This window comes from Ambystoma mexicanum, chromosome 11 (assembly GCF_040938575.1).
Source record: "Ambystoma mexicanum isolate Mex_15411 chromosome 11, UKY_AmexF1_1, whole genome shotgun sequence".
In the NCBI taxonomy this organism is placed as follows: domain Eukaryota; kingdom Metazoa; phylum Chordata; class Amphibia; order Caudata; family Ambystomatidae; genus Ambystoma; species Ambystoma mexicanum.
In genome coordinates this window covers 250,079,183-250,097,622 of record NC_090934.1, presented here as the reverse complement: position 1 = coordinate 250,097,622, position 18,440 = coordinate 250,079,183, and positions in this window count along the sequence as shown.

Genomic DNA, 18,440 nt, shown 5'->3' with positions numbered 1-18,440 from the left:
TTTTAAGATCTGTCTAACCTACAGATAGCTCTGCTGAATAGAATCCGAGCCTGTGATATCCATGAAATCTACTGATAGCTCTGCTAACTAGAACCCGGGCCTGTGAGATCTGTGTAACCTGGTGGGTAGTTCTGCTGACTAGAACCCAAGCCTGTAAGATCTGTGTGACCTGGTGTGTAGCTCTGCTAACTAGAACCTGACCCTGTGAGATTTCAGTAACCTACAGAAAGCTCTGATGACTAGAACCCAAGCCGGTGAGATTTGTGTATGCCTACGAATAGCTCTGCTGACTAGAACCCAATCCTGTCGATCCGTGTAACCTGGTGGGTAGCTCTGCTGACCAGAACCCGAGCCATTGAAAGCTGTCTAACCTACGGATAGCTCTGATGACTAGAAGTCAATTCTTTCAGATCTGTGTTACCTGGTGGGTAGCTCTGCTGACTAGAACCTGAGCCTGTAAGATCTGTGTGACCTGGTGTGTAGCTCTGCTAAGTAGAACCTGACCCTGTGAGATTTGTGTAACCTACAGAAAGCTCTGATGACTAGAACCCAAGCCGGTGAGATCTGTGTAACCTATGGATAGCTCTTCTGAATTGAACCTGAGCCTGTGAGATCCGAGAAACCTACTGATAGCTTTGCTAACTAGAAGCTGAGCCTGTGAGGTCAGTGTAACCTGGTGGTTAACTCTGCTGACTAGAACCCGAGCATATGAAATCTATGTAACCTATGAATAGCTAAGATGACTAGAAACCAACCCTGTGAGATCCGTATAACCTGGTTGGTAGATCTGCTGACCAGAACCCAAGCCTGTGAGATCTGTCTAACCTACGGATAGCTCTGCTGAATAGAACCCGAGCCTGTGAGATCTGTGTAAACTTACGGATAGGTCTTCTAACTAGTACCCGAGCCTCTGAGAACTGTGTAACCTACAGATATCGGTGCTGACTAGAACCTGAGCCTGTGAGATCTGTGTAACCTACAGAAATATCTGATGACTAGAACCCGAGCCTGTGAGATCTGTGTAACCTACGGATAGCTCTGCTGAATAGAACCCGAGCCTGTGATATCTGTGTAACCTTGTGTGTTACTTTGATGACTAGAACCCAATCTTGTGAGATCTGTGTAACCTGGTGGATAGCTCAGCTGACAAGAACTTGAGCCTGTGAGATCTGTGTAACCTACGGATAGCTTTGCTGAATAAAACCCGAACCTGTGAGATCCATGAAACCTATGGATCACTCTGCTAACTAGAACCTGAGCCTGTGATATCTGTGTAACCTTTGGATAGCTCTGATGACTAGAACCTAATCCTGTGAGATCCGTGTAACCTGGTGGGTAGCTGTGCTGACCAGAAACCGAGCCTGTGAGATCCGTGAAACCTATGGATAGCTCTGCTAACTAGGACTCGAGGCTGTGAGATCCATGTAACCTAGTGGGTAGCTCTGCTGACCAGAACCTGAGCCTGTGAGATCTGTGTAACCTAGAGATAGCTTTTCTGAATAGAACCTGATCCTGTGAGATCCGTGAAACCCGCGGACAGCTCTGTTAACTACAACCTGAGCTTGTGAGATCTGTGTAACCTGGTGAGTAGCTCTGCTGACCAGAACCCGAGCTTGTAAGATCTGTCTAACCTCCAGATAGCTCTGCTAAATAGAACCCGAGCCTGTGAGATCTGTGAAATCTACCGATAGTTCTGCTGAATAGAACCCGAGCTTGGGAGATCTGTGTAAACCCACGGATAGCTCTGCGAACTAGAACCCGAGCCTATGAGATCCGTGCAACCTGGTTTGTAGCTCTGCTGACTGGAACCCGAACCTGTGAGATCTGTGTAACCTGGTGTGTAGCTCTGCTGACTAGATCCCGAGCCTGTAAGATCTGTGTAACCTGGTGTGTAGCTCTGCTAACTAGAACCCAAGCCTGTGAGATCCGTGCAATCTGGTGTATAGCTCTGCTCACTAGAACCCTAGCCGGTGAGATCTGTGTAACCTGGTGGGTAGCTCTGCAGACTCGAACCCGAGCCTGTGAGATCTGTGTTACCTGGTGGGTAGCTCTGCTGACTAGAACCCGTGCCTGTGAGATCTGTGTAACTTGGCGGGTAGCTCTGATGACTAGAACTTGAGCCTTTGAGATCTGTCAAAAATACAGATAGCTCTACTGACTAGAACCCGAGTATATTAAATCTGTGTAACCTACAGATAGGTCTGTTGAATAGAACCCGAGCCTGTGAGATCCGTGAAATCTACCGATAGCTCTGCTGAATAGAACCCGAGCTTAGGAGATCTGTGTAAACCCACGGATAGCTTTGCTAACTATAACCCGAGCCTGTGAGATCTGTGCAACCTGGTGTATAGCTCTGCTCACTAAAACCCTAGCCTCTGAGATCTGTGTATCCTGGTGGGTAGCTCTGCTGACTACAACCCGAGCCTGTGAGATCTGTGTTACCTGGTGGGTAGCTCTGCTGACTAGAACCCGAGCCTGTGAGATCTGTGTAACTTGGCGGGTCATTCTGCTGACCAGAACCCAAGCCTGTGAGATCTGTCGAAACTACAGATAGCTCTGATGACTAGAACCCAATCCTGTGAGATCCGTGCAACCTGGTGTATAGCTCTGCTCACTAGAACCCTAGCATCTGAGATCTTTGTATCCTGGTGGGTAGCTCTTCTGACTAGAACCTGAGCGTGTGAGATCTGTGTAACCTGGTGGTTAGCTCTGCTGACTAGAACCCGAGCCTGTGAGATCTGTGTAACATATGGATAGCTCTGATGACTAGAACCCAATCCTGTGAGATCTGTGTAACCTGGTGGGTAGCTCTGCTGACCAGAACTCGAGCCTGTGAGATGTGTGTAACCTGGTATGTAGCTCTGCTGAATAGATCCTGAGCCTGTGAGATCTGTGTAACCGACAGATAGGTCTACCAACTAGAACTTGAGCATGTGAGATCTGTGTAACCTACAGATAGCTCTGATGAATAGAACCCAATCCTGTGAGATCTGTGTAACCTACAGATAGCTCTGATGAATAGAACCCAATCCTGTGAGATCTGTGTAACCTGGTGCTTAGCTCTGCTGAATAGAACCTGAGCCTGTGAGATCCATGTAACCTGCGGATAGCTCTGATGCCTAGAACCCAATCCTGTGAGATCTGTGTAACCTGGTGGATAGCTCTGCTGACCAGAACTCGAGCCTGTGAGATATGTGTAAACCTACGGATAGCTCTGCTGACTAGAACCGGAGTCTGTGCGATCTGTATAAGCCTACGTATAGCTCTGCTGACTAGAACCTGAGCCTATGAGATCCGTGTAAACCTACGGATAGCTCTGCTGACTAGAACCCGAGTCTGTGAGTTCGGTGTAACCTGGTATGTAGCTCTGCTGACTAGAACACGACCCTGTGAGATCCGTGTAACCCACGGATAGCGCTGCTGACTAGTACCCGAGCCTGTGAAATCAATGTAACCTGGTGTGTAGCTCTGCCGACTATAACCCGAGCCTGTGAGATCTGTGTAACGTACAGATAGCCCTGCTGACTAGAACCTGAGCCTGTGAGATCTGTGTAACCTACGGATAGCTCGGCTGACTAGAACCCAAGCCTGTGAGATCTGTGTATCCTGGTGCTTAGCTCCACTGTCTACAACCTGAGCCTTTGAGATCCGTGTAACCTACGGATAGCTCTAATGAGTAGAGCCCAATCCTGTGAGATCTGTGTAACTAGGTGGGTAGCTCTGCTGACTGGAACTCGAGCCTGTGAGATCTGTGTAAACCTATGGATAGCTCTGCTGACTAGAACCCGAGCCTGTGAGATCTGTGTAAAACTACGGATAGCTCTGCTGACTAGAACCTGAGTCTGTGAGATCTGTGTAAACCTACAGATAGCTGTGCTGACTAGAACCTGGGCCTGTGAGATCTGTGTAACCTGGTGTGTACCTCTGCAGACTAGAACCCAAGCCTGTGAGAACTGTGTAACCTACAGATAGCTCTGCTGACTAGATCCCGAGCCTGTGTGATCTGTGTAACCTACAGAGAGCTCTGATGACTAGAGCCCAATCCTGTGAGATCTGTGCAACCTGGTGTTTAGCCCTGCTGACTAGAACCCAGGCCTGTGAGATCCGTGTAACCTGGTGCTTAGCTCTACTGACTAGAACCCGAGCCTGTGAGATCCATGTAACCTATGGATAGCTCTGATGACTACAACCCAATCCCGTGAGATCTGTGTAACCTGGTGGATAGCTCTGCTGACCAGAACTCGAGCCTGTGAGATCTGTGTAAACCTACAGATAGCTCTGCTGACTAGAACCCGAGCCTGTCAGATCTGTGTAAACCTACGGATAGCTGTGCTGACTGGAACCCAATCCTGTGAGATTTGTGCAACCTGGTGTCAGGATTAGTCAGGCGAGTACAAAGGCAGCGAATATGGCAAGGGAAATGTGCACCCAGGAACAACGACTCAGGTATGCTAGAACCCAGGAGTGCAAATAGAGTGTGACATCAAAACCAATATATGAAAAGGGATGTGGGGTAAGCACCTGACCGCGAGGAAAGTCGGCAAGCGCCTTACCCCCAATTGCTGTTACAGGTACTGACAGCGCTAAACCCACGTGGAGGGCAAGCAATGACAGGATCTGTGTACTAACACTCTTGATGGTATTACATAAGGGAACTTAAGAACTGTACTCACGAGGACGAGATACACCTCTTGAATGTCAGCTAGCCCACGAATCCTGTTGGTGAATCTGGGACCCAGAAAGGCTATAACAGCAATGGGAGAAGTAGGGAGGTCCAGAGGACAAGGGCTGAAGGCAGCCGGAGTGAGGCAGGCTGCCGGGCAGGGCAAGGGCGTAGACTGGAAGGCAGCAGAGCGTGATCCGCTGCTATGTGGAGAGCCCGCAGGGCAAGGGCGGAGGCTGGAAGGCAGCAGAGTGAGATCCGCTACAATGTGGAGAGCCCGCTGGGCAAGGGCGGAGACTGGAAGGCAGCGGAGCGTGATCCGCTGCAGAAAACTAAATACCTAAGTTGGAATAGGGATTACAACTTAGTGGGGAAAACATAAGCATTCACACAGGAGCTAGCTACCACCACACACCACACCTAATGATCAAATGGGAAATGGATGCAGAAGTGCAATGGAAAACATGGAATGGATCCTCTAGAAAGTAAGGATCAGGAGCAGGAAAAAACGAAATAACCTATGCAAACTTTTCCCTACCCCTCCAAGGAAAAGACAGGAAACTAAACTAAGAGGAAGGCTAAGGCAAATGGGTAACAGCAGCAAAGGACAGAGTCAAAGAAATATAGAACACAGACAAACTGGGCTGCAGCTAAAAGGGGAAAGCACTGTGAATTGCTGCCTGCAAACAGGGGAAGACAAAAAGGGAAATCAAGGGAGCAGAAATCAATTAGCGCATGAATCCGAAATTCAGGGCGGAGGAAACAAGAAAAACAGGAACTAGGAAGTAGGTACAAAGGCAAAGAACCAGGAACCAGGGACTAGTCAAAAACAGGAACACTGCAATCGATGACCAGCGCTGGACTGAAGTGAGACTGAGGCTTTTAAAGCTGTTTAACGAGCACACGCCCTGGTGTGCTGACTGCTGCACCTGCAGCCACAGGTGTTGCCTATCCTCCACCCAACCTTGTCCTGCAAGGGTGGAGGTGGAGCAGTGGGCCAGGCATTCTGGGAAGCACAGTCATTTGGTTAAAGAAGCATGCTGGCTGCCAAAAACCTGGAATGGATCCGGAAGGGAAGTAGTTTGGAAAATAGGGATTTAGCGCTCCCAATTCATTACAGCACTGTGGCATTAGGTTCGGAGGAAATGTCCAGCAAGGAATAAGCCCCAAAACATGCCCCCAAGTGGCGGGAACGGGAGCGAAGGGAGCGAGTCGTGACACCTGGTGTTTAGCTCTGCTGACTAGAAACTGAACCTTTGAGATCTGTGTAAACCTACGGATAACTCTACTGACCAGAACACGAGCCTGTGAGATCTGTGTAAACCTACGGATAGCTCTGCTGAATAGGACCCGAACCTGTGAGATCTGTGTAAACGTACGGATAGCTCTTCTAACTAGTACCCGAGCCTTTGAGATCTGTGTAACCTACAGTTAGCTCTGCTGACTAGAACAAGAGCCTGTGAGATCTGTGTAACCTAGCGATAGCTCTGATGACTAGAACCCAATCCTGTGAGATCCTTGTAACCTGATGGGTAACTCTGCTGACCAGAACCTGTGCCTGTGATACCTGTCTCACCTACGGATAGCTCTGATGACCAGAAGCCAATTCCTTCAGATCTGTGTAATTTGGTGGGTAGACCTGCTGACCAGAACCGAGCCTGTGAGATCTGTGTAACCTACGGATAGCTCTTCTGAATAGAACCTGCGCCTATGAGATCCGAGAAACCTACGAATAGCTCTGCTAACTAGAAGCCGAGCCTGTGAGATACGTGTTACCTGGTGGGTAGCACTGCTGACTAGAACCCGAGCATATGAAATCTCTGTAACCCATTGATAGCTCTGATGACTAGAAACCAACCCTGTGAGATCCATGTAACCTGGGGGGTAGCTCTTCTGACCAGAACTCAAGCCTGTGAGATCTGTCTATCCTACAGATAGCTCTGCTGAATGGATCCCAAGCCTGTGAGATCTGTGTAAACTTACGAATAGGTCTTCTAACTAGTACCCGAGCCTCTGAGATCTGTGTAACCTACAGATATCTCTGCTGACTAGAACCTGAGCCTGTGAGATCTGTGTAACCTACAGAAATCTCTGATGACTAGAACCCGAGCATGTGAGATCTGTGTAACCTACAGATAGCTCTCATGAATAGAACCCAATCCTGTGAGATCTCTGTATCCTGGTGCTTAGCTCCGCTGTCTACAACCTGAGCCTGTGAGATCCGTGTAACCTATGGATAGCTCTGATGAGTAGAGCCCAATCCTGTGAGATCTGTTTAACCTGGTGGGTAGCTCTGCTGACCAGAACTTGAGCCTGTGAGATCTGTTCAAACCTATGGCTAGCTCTGCTGACTAGAACCCGAGCCTGTGAGATCTGTGTAATGTACAGGTAGCCCTGCTGACTAGAACCTGAGCCTGTGAGATCTGTGTAACCTACGGATAGCTCTGCTGACTAGAAGCCAAGCCTGTGAGATCTGTGTATCCTGGTGCTTAGCTCCACTGTCTACAACCTGAGCCTTTGAGATCCGTGTAACCTACGGATAGCTCTGATGAGTAGAGCCCAATCCTGTGAGATCTGTGTAACTAGGTGGGTAGCTCTGCTGACCAGAACTCGAGCCTGTGAGATCTGTGTAAACCTATGGATAGCTCTGCTGACTAGAACCCAAGCCTGTGAGATCTGTGTAAAATTACGGATAGCTCTGCTGACTAGAACCTGGGCCTGGGAGATCCGTGTAAACCTACAGATAGCTCTGCTGACTAGAACCTGGGCCTGTGAGATCTGTGTAACCTGGTGTGTACCTCTGCAGACTAGAACCCAAGCCTGTGAGAACTGTGTAACCTACAGATAGCTCTGCTGACTAGATCGCGAGCCTGTGTGATCTGTGTAACCTACAGAGAGCTCTGATGACAAGAGCCCAATCCTGTGAGATCTGTGAAACCTGGTGTTTAGCCCTGCTGACTAGAACCCAGGCCTGTGAGATCCGTGTAACCTGGTGCTTAGCTCTGCTGACTAGAACCTGAGCCTGTGAGATCCATGTAACCTATGGATAGCTTTGATGACTACAACCCAATCCCGTGAGATCTGTGTAACCTAGTGGGTAGCTCTGCTGACCAGAACTCGAGCCTGTGAGATCTGTGTAAACCTACAGATAGCTCTGCTGACTAGAACCCGAGCCTGTCAGATCTGTGTAAACCTACGGATAGCTGTGCTGACTGGAACCCAATCCTGTGAGATTTGTGCAACCTGGTGTTTAGCTCTGCTGACTAGAAACCGAACCTTTGAGATCTGTATAAACCTACGGATAACTCTGCTGACCAGAACACGAGCCTGTGAGATCTGTGTAAAGCTACGGATTGCTCTGCTGAATAGGATCCGAACCTGTGAGATCTGTGTAAACTTACGGATAGCTCTGATAACTAGTACCCGAACCTTTGAGATCTGTGTAACCTACAGTTAGCTCTGCTGACTAGAACAAGAGCCTGTGAGATCTGTGTAACCTAGCAATAGCTCTGATGGCTAGAACCCAATCCTGTGAGATCCTTGTAACCCGATGGGTAGCTCTGCTGACCAGAACCTGTGCCTGTGATATCTGTCTAACCTACGGTTAGCTCTGATGACCAGAAGCCAATTCCTTCAGATCTGTGTAATTTGGTGGGTAGCTCTGCTGACCAGAACCCGAGCCTGTGAGATCTGTGTAACCTACGGATAGCTCTTGTGAATAGAACCTGAGCCTATGAGATCCGAGAAACCTACGAATAGCTCTGCTAATTAGAAGCCGAGCCTGTGAGATATGTGTAACCTACAGATATCTCTGCTGACTAGAACCCAAGCCTGTGAGATCTGTCTATCCTACAGATAGCTCTGCTGAATGGATCCCAAGCCTGTGAGATCTGTGTAAACTTACGAATAGGTCTTCTAACTAGTACCCGAGCCTCTGAGATCTGTGTAACCTACAGATATCTCTGCTGACTAGAACCTGAGCCTGTGAGATCTGTGTGACCTACGGAAATCTCTGATGACTAGAACCCGAGTCTGTGAGATCTGTGTAACCTACAGATAGCTCTGATGACTAGAACCCAATCCTGTGAGATCTCTGTATCCTGGTGCTTAGCTCCGCTGTCTACAACCCGAGCCTGTGAGATCCGTGTAACCTACGGATAGCTCTGATGAGTAGAGCCCAATCCTGTGAGATCTGTTTAACCTGGTGGGTAGCTCTGCTGACCAGAACTCGCGCCTGTGAGATCTGTGCAAACCTATGGATAGCTCTGCTGACTAGAACACGAGCCTGTGAGATCTGTGTAAAACTACAGAGAGCTCTGCTGACTAGAACCTGAACCTGTGAGATCCGTGTAAACCTACAGATAGCTCTGCTGACTAGAACCTGGGCCTGTGAGATCTGTGTAACCTGGTGTCTACCTCTGCAGACTAGAACCCAAGCCTGTGAGATCTGTGTATGCCTACGGATAGCTCTACTAACTAGTACCCGAGCCTGTGAGATCTGTGCAACCTACAGTTAGCTCTGCTGAATATAACCTGACCTGTGAGATCCATGAAACCTATGGTTTGCTCTGCTAACTAGAAACTGAGCATGTGAGATCCGTGTAACCTAGTCTGTGAACTAGATCAGTGTAACCTTTATATAGCTCTGATGACTAGACCCCAATCCTGTGAGATCCGTGTAACCTGCTGGGTAGCTGTGCTGACCAGAACCTGAGCCTGTGAGATCTGTCGAACATATGGATAGCTCTGCTGAATAGAACCCGAGCCTGTGAGATCTGTGAAACCTATGGATAGCTCTGCTCAATAGACCCTGAGCTTGTGAGATCAGTGTAAACCCACGGACAGCTCTGCTAACTAGGACCCGAGCTTTTGAGATCCGTGTAACCTGGTGGGTAGCTCTGCTGACCAGAACCTGAGCCTATGAGATCTGTGTAACCTAGAGATAGCTCTGCTGAATAGAACCTGAGCCTGTGAGATCTGTGAAACCCACGGACAGCTCTGCTGAATAGACCCTGAGCTTGTGAGATCTGTGTAAACCCACGGATAGCTCTGCTAACTAACCTGAGCCTTAGAGATCCGTGTAACCTGGGGGTAGCTCTGCCAATCCGAACACGAGCTTGTAAGATCTGTCTAACCTACAGATAACTCTGCTGAATAGAATCCGAGCCTGTGATATCCATGAAATCTACTGATAGCTCTGCTGAATAGAACCCGAGCTTGGGAGATCTGTGTAAACCCACGGATAGCTCTGCTAACTAGAAGCCGAGCCTGTGAGATCCGTGCAACCTGGTGTGTAGCTCTGCTGAATAGAACCCAAGCTTGGGAGATCAGTGTAAACCCATGGATAGCTCTGCTAACTAGAACCCGAGCCTGTGAGATCTGTGTAACCTGGTGGGTAGCTCTGTTGACTAGAACCCGAGCCTGTAAGATCTGTGTAACCTGGTGTGTAGCTCTGCTAATTAGAACCTGAGCCTGTGAGATATGTGTAACCTACAGAAAGCTCTGATGACTAGAACCCAAGCCTGTGAGATCTGTGTATGCCTACAGATAGCTCTGCTGACTAGAACCCGAGCCTGTGAGATCTGTGTAACCTACCGATAGCTCTGATGACTAGAACCCAATCCTGTGAGATCCGTGTAACCTGGTGGGTAGCTCTGCTGACCAGAACCCGAGCCTGTGAGAGCTGTCTAACCTATGGATAGCTCTGATGACTAGAAGCCAATTCTTTCAGATCTGTGTAACTTGGTGGGTAGCTCTGCTGAACAGAACCCGAGCCTGTGAGATCTGTGTAACCTACAGATAGCTCTTCTGAATTGAACCTGAGCTTGTGAGATCTGAGAAACCTACTGATAGCTTTGCTAACTAGAATCTGAGCCTGTGAGATCAGTGTAACCTGATGTGTAGCTCTGCTGAATAGAACCCGAGCTTGGGAGATCTGTGTAAACCCACAGATAGCTCTGCTAACTAGAACCCAAGCCTGTGAGATCTGTGTAACCTGGTGGGTAGCTCTGCTGACTAGAACCCGAGCCTGTAAGATCTGTGTAACCTGGTGTGTAGCTCTGCTAAATAGAACCTGAGCCTGTGAGATTTGTGTAACCTACAGAAAGCTCTGATGACTAGAACCCAAGCCTGTGAGATCTGTGTATGCCTACGGATAGCTTGGCTGACTAGAACCCGAGCCAGTGAGATCTGTGTAACCTACCGATAGCGCTGATGACTAGAACCCAATCCTGTGAGATCCGTGTAACCTGGTGGGTAGCTCTGCTGACCAGACCCCGAGCCTGTGAGAGCTGACTAACCTACGGATAGCTCTGATGACTAGAAGCCAATTCTTTCAGATCTGTGTAACTTGGTGGGTAGCTCTGCTGACCAGAACCCGAGAATGTGAGATCTGTGTAACCTACGGATAGCTCTTCTGAATTGAACCTGAGCCTGTGAGATCTGAGAAACATACTGATAGCTTTGCTAACTAGAAGCTGAGCCTGTGAGATCAGTGTAACCTGGTGGGTAGCTCTGCTGACTAGAACCCGAGCATATGAAATCTATGTAACCTACGGATAGCTAAGATGACTAGAAACCAACCCTGTGAGATCCGTGTAACCTGGTGGGTAGCTCTGCTGACCAGATCCCGAGCCTGTGAGATCTGTCTAACCTACGGATAACTCTGCTGAATAGATCCCAAGCCTGTGAGATCTGTGTAAACTTACGGATAGTTCTTCTAACTAGTACCCAAGCCTCTGAGATCTGTGTAACCTACAGATGTCTCTGCTGACTAGAACCTGAGCCTGTGAGATCTGTGTAACCTACAGAAATCTCTGATGACTAGAACCCAAGCCTGTGAGATCCGTGTATGCCTAAGGATAGCTCTACTAACTAGTACCCAAGCCTTTGAGATCTGTGTAACCTCCGGATAGCTCTGCTGAATAGAACCTGAGCCTGTGATATCTGTGTAACCTGGTGTGTTACTTTGATGACTAGAACCCAATCTTGTGAGATCTGTGTAAACTGGTGGGTAGCTCTGCTGACCAGAACTTGAGCCTGTGAGATTTGTGTAACCTACAGATAGCTCTTCTGAATAGAACCGGAACCTGTGAGATCCATGAAACCTATGGATCGCTCTGCTAACTAGAACCTGAGCCTGTGAGATCTGTGTAACCTTTGGATAGCTGTGATGATGAGAACCTAATCCTGTGAGATCCGTTTAACCTGGTGGGTAGCTGTGCTGACCAGAACCCAAGCCTGTGAGATCTGTCAAACCTATGGATAGCTCTGCTGAATAGATCCCAAGCATGTGAGATCCGTGTAAACTTACGGATACGGATAGGTCTTCTAACTAGTACCTGAGCCTCTGAGATCTGTGTAACCTGCAGATATCTGTGCTGACTAGAACCTGAGCCTGTGAGATCTGTGTAACCTACAGAAATATCTGATGACTAGAACCTGAGCCTGTGAGATCTGTGTAACCTACGGATAGCTCTGCTGAATAGAACCCGAGCCTGTGATATCTGTGTAACCTGGTGTGTTACTTTGATGACTAGAACCCAATCTTGTGAGATCTGTGTAACCTGGTGGCTAGCTCTGCTGAGCAGAACTTGAGCCTGTGAGATCTGTGTAACCTATTGATCGCTCTGCTAACTAGAACCTGAGCCTGTGAGATCTGTGTAACCTTTGGATAGCTCTGATGACTAGAACCTAATCCTGTGAGATCTGTGTAACCTGGTGGGTAGCTTGCTGACCAGAACCTGAGCCTGTGAGATCTGTGAAACCTATCGATAGCTCTGCTGAATAGAACCCGAGCCTGTGAGATCTGTGAAACCTATGGATAGCTCTGCTAACTAGGACCCGAGGCTGTGAGATCCATGTAACCTTGTGGGTAGCTCTTCTGAATAGAAACTGATCCTGTGAGATCGGTGAAACCCACGGACAGCTCTGTTAACTAGAACCTGAGCTTGTGAGATCCGTGTAACCTGGTGAGTAGCTCTGCTGACCGGAACCCAAGCTTGTAAGATCTGTCTAACCTACAGATAGCTCTGCTGAATAGAATCCGAGCCTGTGAAATCTGTGAAATCTACCGATAGCTCTGCTGAATAGAACCCGAGCTGGGAGATCCTTGCATTATGGTGTATAGCTCTGCTCACTAGAACCCTAGCCTGTGAGTTCTGTGTAACCTGGTGGGTAGCTCTGCAGACTAGAACCCGAGCCTGTGAGATCTGTGTAACCTACAGATATCTGTGCTGACTAGAACCTGAGCCTGTGAGATCTGTGTAACCTACGGAAATATCTGATGACTAGAACCCGAGCCCGTCAGATCTGTGTAACCTATGGATAGCTCTGCTGAATAGAACCCGAGCCTGTGATATCTGTGTAACCTGGTGTGTTACTTTGATGACTAGAACCCAATCTTGTGAGATCTGTGTCACCTGGTGGGTAGCTCTGCTGACCAGAACTTGAGCCTGTGAGATCTGTGTAACCTACGGATAGCTCTGCTGAATAGACCCCAAACCTGTGAGATCCATGAAACCTATGGATCGCTCTGCTAACTAGAACCTGAGCCTGTGAGATGTGTGTAACCTTTGGATAGCTCTGATGACTAGAACCTAATCCTGTGAGATCCGTGTAACCTGGTGGGTAGCTGTGCTGACCAGAACCCGAGCCTGTGAGATATGTCAAACCTATGGATAGCTCTGCTGAATAGAACCTGAGCCTGTGAGATCCATGAAACCTATGGATAGCTCTTCTGAATAGAACCTGATCCTGTGAGATCCGTGAAACCCAAGGACAGCTCTGTTAACTAGAACCTGAGGTTGTGAGATCCGTGTAACCTGGTGAGTGGCTCTGCTGACAAGAACCCGAGCTGTAAGATCTGTCTAACCTACAGATAGCTCTGCTGAATAGAACCCGAGCCTGTAAGATCCATGAAATCTACCGATAGCTCTGCTGAATAGAACCCGAGCTTGGGAGATCTGTGTAAACCCACGGATAGCTCTGCGAACTAGAACCCGAGCCTATGAAATGCGTGCAATGTGCTGTGTAGCTCTGCTGACTGTAACCCGAACCTGTTAGATCTGTGTAACCTGGTGGGTAGCTCTGCTGACTAGATCCCGAGCCTGTGAGATCTGTGTAACTTGACGGGTAGCTCTGCTGACCAGAACCTGATCCTTTGAGATCTATCAAAAATATGGATAGCTCTGCTGACTAGAACCCGAGTATATTAAATCTGTGTAACCTACAGATAGGTCTGCTGAATAGAACCCGAGCCTGTGAGATCTGTGTAAACCCACGGATAGCTCTGCTAACTAGAACCCGAGCCTGTGAGATCCATGCAACCTGGTGTGTAGCTCTGCTGACTGGAACCCTAGCCTCTGAGATCTGTGTATTCTGGTGGGTAGCTCTGCTGACTAGAACCCGAGCCTGTGAGATCTGTGTTACATGTTGGGTAGCTCTGCTGACTAGAACCCGAGCCTGTGAGATCTGTGTAACTTGGCGGGTAGTTCTGCTGACCAGAACCCAAGCCTGTGAGGTCTGTCAAAACTACAGATAGCTCTGATGACTAGAACCCAATCCTGTGAGATCTGTGCAACCTGGTTTATAGCTCTGCTCAAGAGAACCCTAGCCTCTGAGATCTGTGTATCCTGGTGGGTAGCTCTTCTGACTAGAACCCGAGCCTGTGAGATCTGCGTAACCTATGAATAGCTCTGATGACTAGAACCCAATCCTGTGAGATCTGTGTAACCTGGTGGGTAGCTCTGCTGACCAGAACTCAAGCCTGTGAGATATGTGTAACCTGGTATGTAGCTCGGGCCGACTAGATCCCGAGCCTGTGAGATCTGTGTAACCTACAGATAGGTCTAGCGACTAGAACTTGAGCCTGTGAGATCTGTGTAACCTAAAGATAGCTCTGATGAATAGAACCCAATCCTGTGAGATCTGTGTAACCTGGTGCTTAGCTCTGCTGAATAGAACCTGAGCCTGTGATATCCATGTAACCTACGGATAGCTCTGATGACTAGAACCCAATCCTGTGAGATCTGTGTAACCTGGTGGATAGCTCTGCTGACCAGAATTCGAGCCTGTGAGATCTGTGTAAACCTACGGGTAGCTCTGCTGACTAGAACCCGAGTCTGTGCGATCTGTATAAACCTACGTATAGCTCTGCTGACTAGAACCTGAGCCTATGATATCCGTGTAAACCTATGGATAGCTCTTCTGACTAGAACCAGAGTCTGTGAGTTCTGTGTAACCTGGTATGTAGCTCTGCTGACTAGAACCCGACCCTGTGAGATCCGTGTAACCCACGGATAGAGCTGCTGACTAGTACCCGAGCCTGTGAAATCAATGTAACCTGATGTGTAGCTCTGCCGACTATAACCCAAGCCTTTGAGATCTGTGTAACCTACAGATAGGTCTGCCGACTAGAACCCGAGCCTGTGAGATCTGTGTAACATACAGATAGACCTGCTGACTAGAACCTGAGCCTGTGAGATCTGTGTAACCTACGGATAGCTCTGCTGACTAGAACCCAAGCCTGTGAGATCTGTGTAACCTAGAGATAGCTCTGATGACTAGAACCCAATCCTGTGAGATCTGTGTATCCTGGTGCTTAGCTCTGCTGTCTACAACCCGAGCCTGTGAGATCCGTGTAACCTACGGATAGCTCTGATGAGCAGAGCCCAATCCTGTGACATCTGTGTAACCTGGTGGGTAGCTCTGCTGACCAGAACCCAAGCCTGTGAGATCTGTCAAACCTATGGATAGCTCTGCTGAATAGATCCCAAGCATGTGAGATCCATGTAAACTTACGGATACGGATAGGTCTTCTAACTAGTACCTGAGCCTCTGAGATCTGTGTAACCTACAGATATCTGTGCTGACTAGAACCTGAGCCTGTGAGATCTGTGTAACCTACAGAAATATCTGATGACTAGAACCCGAGCCTGTGAGATCTGTGTAACCTACGGATAGCTCTGCTGAATAAAACCCGAGCCTGTGATATCTGTGTAACCTGGTGTGTTACTTTGATGACTAGAACCCAATCTTGTGAGATCTGTGTAACCTGGTGGCTAGCTCTGCTGAGAAGAACTTGAGCCTGTGAGATCTGTGTAACCTATTGATCGCTCTGCTAACTAGAACCTGAGCCTGTGAGATCTGTGTAACCTTTGGATAGCTCTGATGACTAGAACCTAATCCTGTGAGATCTGTGTAACCTGGTGGGTAGCTTGCTGACCAGAACCCGAGCCTGTGAGATCTGTGAAACCTATCGATAGCTCTGCTGAATAGAACCCGAGCCTGTGAGATCTGTGAAACCTATGGATAGCTCTGCTAACTAGGACCCGAGGCTGTGAGATCCATGTAACCTTGTGGGTAGCTCTTCTGAATAGAAACTGATCCTGTGAGATCAGTGAAACCCACGGACAGCTCTGTTAACTAGAACCTGAGCTTGTGAGATCCGTGTAACCTGGTGAGTAGCTCTGCTGACCAGAACCCGAGCTTGTAAGATCTGTCTAACCTACAGATAGCTCTGCTGAATAGAATCCGAGCCTGTGAAATCTGTGAAATCTACCGATAGCTCTGCTGAATAGAACCCGAGCTGGGAGATCTGTGTAAACCCACAGATAGCTCTGCGAACTAGAACCAGAGCCTATGAGATCCGTGCAACCTGGTGTGTAGCTCTGCTGACTGGAACCCGAACCTGTGAGATCTGTGTAACCTGGTGGGTAGCTCTGCTGACTAGATCCTGAGCCTGTAAGATCTCTGTAACCTGGTGTGTAGCTCTGCTAACTAGAACCCAAGCCTGTGAGATCCTTGCAATATGGTGTATAGCTCTGCTCACTAGAACCCTAGCCTGTGAGATCTGTGTAACATGGTGGGTAGCTCTGCAGACTAGAACCCGAGCCTGTGAGATCTGTGTAAACTTACGGATAGGTCTTCTAACTAGTACCCAAGCCTCTGAGATCTGTGTAACCTACAGATATCTGTGCTGACTAGAACCTGAGCCTGTGAGATCTGTGTAACCTACGGAAATATCTGATGACTAGAACCCGAGCCTGTCAGATCTGTGTAACCTATGGATAGCTCTGCTGAAAAGAACCCGAGCCTGTGATATCTGTGTAACCTGGTGTGTTACTTTGATGACTAGAACCCAATCTTGTGAGATCTGTGTCACCTGGTGGGTAGCTCTGCAGACCAGAACTTGAGCCTGTGAGATCTGTGTAACCTACGGATAGCTCTGCTGAATAGACCCCAAACCTGTGAGATCCATGAAACCTATGGATCGCTCTACTAACTAGAACCTGAGCCTATGAGATGTGTGTAACCTTTGGATAGCTCTGATGACCAGAACCTAATCCTGTGAGATCCGTGTAACCTGGTGGGTAGCTGTGCTGACCAGAACCCGAGCCTGTGAGATATGTCAAACCTATGGATAGCTCTGCTGAATAGAACCTGAGCCTGTGAGATCCATGAAACCTATGGATAGCTCTTCTGAATAGAACCTGATCCTGTGAGATCCGTGAAACCCAAGGACAGCTCTGTTAACTAGAACCTGAGGTTGTGAGATCCGTGTAACCTGGTGAGTGGCTCTGCTGACAAGAACCCGAGCTGTAAGATCTGTCTAACCTACAGATAGCTCTGCTGAATAGAACCCGAGCCTGTAAGATCCATGAAATCTACCGATAGCTCTGCTGACTGGAACTCGAATCTGTGAGATCTGTGTAACCTGGTGGGTAGCTCTGCTGACTAGATCCCGAGCCTGTAAGATCTGTGTAACCTGGTGTGTAGCTCTGCTAACTAGAACCCAAGCCTGTGAGATCTGTGCAATCTGGTGTATAGCTCTGCTCACTAGAACCCTAGCCTGTGAGATCTGTGTAACCTGGTGGGTAGCTCTGCAGACTAGAACCCGAGCCTGTGAGATCTGTGTAACCTATGGATAGCTCTGATGACTAGAACCCAATCCTGTGAGATCTGTGTAACCTGGTGGGTAGCTCTGCTGACCAGAACACGAGCCTGTGAGATCTGTGTAACCTGGTATGTAGCTCTGACGACTAGATCCCGAGCCTGTGAGATCACTCTAACCTACAGATAGGTCTACCGACTAGAACTTGAGCCTGTGTGATCTGTGTAACCTACAGATAGCTCTGATGAATAGAACCCAATCCTGTGAGATCTGTGTAACCTACAGATAGCTCTGATGAATAGAACCCAATCCTGTGAGATCTGTGTAACCTGGTGCTTAGCTCTGCTGAATAGAACCTGAGCCTGTGAGATCCATGTAACCTACGGATAGCTCTGATGGCTAGAACCCAATCCTCTGAGATCTGTGTAACCTGGTGGATTGCTCTGCTGACCAGAACTCGAGCCTTTGAGATCTGTGTAAACCTGCGGATAGCTCTGCTGACTAGAACCTGAGTCTGTGCGATCTGTATAAACCTACATATAGCTCTGCTGACTAGAACCTGAGCATATGAGATCCATGTAAACCTACGAATAGCTCTGCTGACTAGAACCCGAGTCTGTGAGATCTGTGAAACCTGGTATGTAGCTCTGCTGACTAGAACCCGACCCTCTGAGATCTGTGTAACCCACGGATAGCGCTGCTGACTAGTACCCAAGCCTGGTAAATCAATGCAACCTGGTGTGTAGCTCTGCCGACTAGAACCCGAGCCTGTGAGATCTGTGTAACCTACAGATAGGTCTCCCGACTAGAACCCAAGCCTGTGAGATCTATGTAACCTACAGATAGGCCTGCTGGCTAGAACCTGAGCCTGTGAGATCTGTGTAA